Genomic DNA, 4,584 nt, shown 5'->3' with positions numbered 1-4,584 from the left:
CTGAGGAGGAAAGAAAGCACACAGCAGTTCCCCTGGATGAATGCACCCCAAATCTCATCACATCCTAAGACAACTATCATTTTTCATATCATGTGTATCATTTTTTCAAAATTCAAGAAGCAAGATTGTTTATGTAACTGAGAAAATATAATTCCAATCAGAAACCAGATTAAGGCATAAGAGTACAGATTTAAAGTCTCTCTGCTGAAAGTTTTCATTTGTTCTGAATAGAAGGAAACTCCCCTTATATAAACCCAGGAGGCACAAGTACAAATTTTCAAAAAGTTGAATGATAGCAATAGATTTTGCTTTTCCAAAGCACATTAATGGATACATTATTTTTGCAAAGGGATTCTGGCTAGGATTTCTTCAAATGATGAGCTTTTCTGGTGCATTTGAAATAAGAGTAAAAATATAACAAATCAGTAGACCAGAGCCAAGGCTCACTGTCAGTGTCTGAGTTCTTTGTGGATCTGTTCTCTCATGGCTTTGGTCTCACTCCATGGCCAGAGCACCTAGCTGGTGAAGGCAAAGATGTGGTTGTTCTCCGTCAAGCAGTTAAAATAAGTCCATCCACTGAACAACAACAATACAAAGAGAGACCCAGATGTTAGGCTAAAATCTAAAGCGGGATCAGACATAGCCAGAACAGAAGGCAAACTTAACTCTCAAATAAATTCTGTCTCTCAAAACCAAATATTCAGACTCTAAAGCAAAGCTCCACAACTGCTTATTTGAACAGATCTCTGTGGCAGAAATAGATCAGTCCACTTCTTATTATACTTGAGAGAGGCTCAATGAAGGATGGAGAAGGAGCTCACTTTCCACACAGGGAACACAGCCCACTGCAGGAACCTGCTGCACTCATTTGGATTTAGGAGACAGAGAATTGGCTCATCATAGAACGGCTGATGGAAGAAAGAGGCCCCAGGGAAATGGCGTTTCTCTGGCCCCATTAACTTCCTGTAAAATTCTCCATTCTGGCTGGCCCCATTAAGAACTCTCCGTAGTTTTATAATTCTGCTTTTAGAAATCCCAAACTCTTGCCAGGCATGGTGGTGCATGCCTGTAATCCCAGCGTTTGGGAAGGTGAGGTAGGAGGATTGCTGTGAGTTTAAGGCCAGCCTGGATTACACATTAAGACCTTGTCTCAGAAAGCAAGAAGCAAAAACAAACAAAAGAAAAATCAACTCTTGAGCAATAATCCTGAAAAACATTATAGATCAAAGAAGAAAGAGAGGGCAGGCAGGGATCTTAGTGACCAACCACTAGTTAACGGTTGACCTTATTGTGATAATTTTTAAATCTCCTAAGACTAGGGGCTGGGGATTTAGCTCAGTGGCATAAGTGCCTGCCTTGCAAGCAGGCAGTTGTGAGTTCAATCCCCGGTACTGATAAAAAGGAAAAAGACAAAAAAAAAAAAAAAAAAAAAAAAATCTCCTAAGACTAGCAAGACTCCTGTCCAAAAAGGACAATGAGTTTTAGAAAACTGAGACCATTCTACAAGCAAATCTGGTCTATTTTTTAAAAGCTAGCTCGTTGGGTGCCCTGCTATACACCTGTAATTTCAGCTATTCAGGAGGCTGAGGCAGGAGAATCTAAAGTATGAGACCAGCCTAAATAACTTAGTGAGACCATCTCAAAATAAAAAACACAAGGAACCAGGAGTGCAGCTCAGTGGAAGAGCACTTGACTAGCATGTGCATAGTGCTAGGTTCAACCTGTGAGAACTTGCTTTAAAATTTAAACTCATTAGGGAGTCAGTGTAGAAAAAGTAAAAACTGCTTTAGGTCTAGTTTTAAGTATAAACTTTGGACTGTGGTAGACACAAAATTAATTTTTGGCAAGAATTTACCCTTAGTTCCCTCAAATCATTATTCATTTACTATAACCTCCTCTATTATATTAAACACATGCTCTTTTCATTAAAAAAAGAGCATAGATTTTATACACTATGGACAGCAATGTATTGTGTGACAATAAGATGTATTTTGGGTTAAACATCACCAAGCTGTTCATTAGTAGTTTCTCGATTAACTATGGTATCTAACTTCCAAAGTAACACTTGATTTGAAGAAATAAAAATTAAATGCATAGGAACTGTTAGTCTTCAATAGGAATACAGCACATTAAAGAAATAATCAAGAAAGCCAGGAATTAATGTTTAAGTGTCATTATATCCATAATCATGTAATTCCCCACAAGACAGACTAACAATCAAATATCAATTTAATGAGTAAACACAGCATCAACATATTAAGATGCTGAACCAGAGCATTTTACTGATATTAGACATCATATAATATTAGGTTGTTTTCCATTGGTTTAAAAAATACCTGAGGCTGGATGCTTTGTTTTTAAAAAGTGAAGGCACATTTAGTACATAATTCTGGAGATTCGTGAGTATGATGCCAGCATCCTCTCTGCTCTGTTGAGTGCTTTCTGGCTGCATCAGAACATGGTGATGGTGTCATGGCAGAGGTGCACGTAGGACTGGGAGAGATCACCTGGTGAAACAAAATCAGAGAGATTTAAGGGCCAGGCTCATTCTTTTTATAACAACTCATTCATGTTTACTACTTACAGGAAGTATAGTAATTCCTGTATATTAATATACAGGAAGTATATTAATATATTAGTATGGTCCCTCCAGTGCTTAATCACCTTCCACTGGGCCTCACCTCATAAAATTTCCTTAACACCATCATGCAGGGACTAAGCCTCTAGCACATTAACATGTGAGGGACACATTTAAACCACATGTAAATCACAGCAGGTATGTGTCTTTTCCAAATCAACCAAATCTCATATATCCAAAACAAGTTTTACTCTTCCTTCAAGGAATTGCTGATCAGTACCATGTATGGTCTATGCTTTTTCTAAGGCTATTTTCTGTTTTTTAAATTGAGGTATAATTCATATAACATAAAATTCATTCCCTTTAAATCCATAGTTCGTAAGTTTCTAGTATGTTCACAAAACTGTCCAACTATCACTACTATCTAATCATTCCAGAACATTTTGATCACCTCAAACAGAAACCCCACACCTATTAGCAGTTACTCCTTACCCCCCACCCTAACCCTAGACAACTACTAATCTATTCTTTGTGTTTGCATTTCCCCTTTTAATTTCAGGTAAATATAAATTATGAAGTATGAGGCCTTTTGTGTCTGGCTTCTTTCACTTACCATAAAAATTTTAAGGTTCATCCTTATTGTAGCATAAATCACTCCTTTATGCCCTTTTTATGGTTGCAAAATATCTATTGTGTGGATATACTACATTTTATCCATTCATTAACATGAATATCTGCGTGCCAAAACAATTTTTGGCTTGTTTCTACTTTTTGGCTACTACAGGCATCCAAATGCATGTGGGTTAGGGCGTGAATCTATATTTTTAATTATCTTGGATATACATAAGAATAGGATTACTGAGTCATCTCTGGAAAACTGTGAGAATGCTTTCCAAGTGGCTGCACCATCTTACATTCCCATGAACTATGTATGTGGGTTTCAATTTTTCTGCAGCCTTCTCAAAACCTGTAGACATCCTAGCTAGTGCAAAGTGACATCTCACAGTACATTTTATTTGCATTTTTCCTAAGCATTTTTTCATATGCTTGTTAGTCATTTTATAGCTTGTTAAGAAAAATATCTATTCAGATACTTTGCCCATTTTAAAATTTGTTGTCTTTTTATTTTCAAATTATAATTTTTAAAAAATTATTCTGCATACTAGCTCTTTAACAGATAGATGATTAATAAATGTTTTCTCTCATTCTCTGTGTTATCTTTCCATGAGAGATAGTGTTCTTTGAAGCACAAAAGTTGTTGATTTTGATGAAGTTCAATTAATCTATTTTTTCTTTAGTTTCTTGAATTCTTGATGTCATAGCTAGGAAACCATTGCCTAACCAAGATCACAAAGATAAACATCTGTTTTTCTCTAAGGATGAGTTTAGTGTCTGGCCATATCATGCCTGATCCTATCTATGGATAGATTTAACTTTTACATGTTGTGAATTAATTGTTGTACAGTTGACCCTTGAAAAATTTGGGTATTAGGAACCCAAATGTCCTCACAGTAGAAAATCTGTGTATAACTTTTGACTTCCCTAAAATTTATCTACAAATAGCCTGCTTTTGACCAGAATCCTTATTCCCAATACCATAACTGATCAACACATATTTTACATTATGTGTATCATATATTGTGGAAAAATACACAAGCACCTTTAAAAATCACTTTTTGCTGCAGTATTCAATGACTTAGAGAAATGAACTGGTCCCACAGAGGTGACCAGTGTCCCTTGGTGTATTTCTTTTTGTTTTTGTTTTTGCAGAACTGGGATTTTAATCCAGGGCTTTTGTACTGAGCTACATCCTCAGTCTTTTCTATTTTAAGACAGGGTTTTGCTAAGACACTAAGTTGCCCAGGCTGAGCTCAGACTTGCCGTTCTCCTGCCTCACCTTCATCCCAGGGATGCACCACAATGCTGGGCACCTACAAAACTTTAAGCAGATATTCACAACAGTCATGCTCACCACAATAGCAACTGGATGTGGCCACAATGTTATC

General features: G+C 36.7%; 1 protein-coding gene and 1 long non-coding RNA gene across 2 annotated transcripts in view; one reads left to right on the top strand and one right to left on the bottom strand.

The window, feature by feature from the left end:
• LOC134471985 (uncharacterized) overlaps positions 1-2,660 on the bottom strand; it is a 125,146-nt gene extending 122,486 nt beyond the window's left edge. Inside the window, exon 1 of the long non-coding RNA XR_010041794.1 lies at positions 2,337-2,660. This is a non-coding gene — a long non-coding RNA (uncharacterized LOC134471985). The remainder of the gene's footprint in view (positions 1-2,336) is intronic.
• Positions 1-4,584, top strand: part of Serpine3 (serpin family E member 3) — a 27,268-nt gene that overhangs the window by 9,618 nt on the left and 13,066 nt on the right. The gene's annotated exons all lie outside the window — the stretch shown is intronic.

Source organism: Cavia porcellus, unplaced genomic scaffold (assembly GCF_034190915.1).
Source record: "Cavia porcellus strain 051 isolate PalLab524CR breed Dunkin Hartley unplaced genomic scaffold, mCavPor4.1 scaffold_21, whole genome shotgun sequence".
In the NCBI taxonomy this organism is placed as follows: domain Eukaryota; kingdom Metazoa; phylum Chordata; class Mammalia; order Rodentia; family Caviidae; genus Cavia; species Cavia porcellus.
This window is presented reverse-complemented; position numbering and strand designations above follow the sequence as displayed.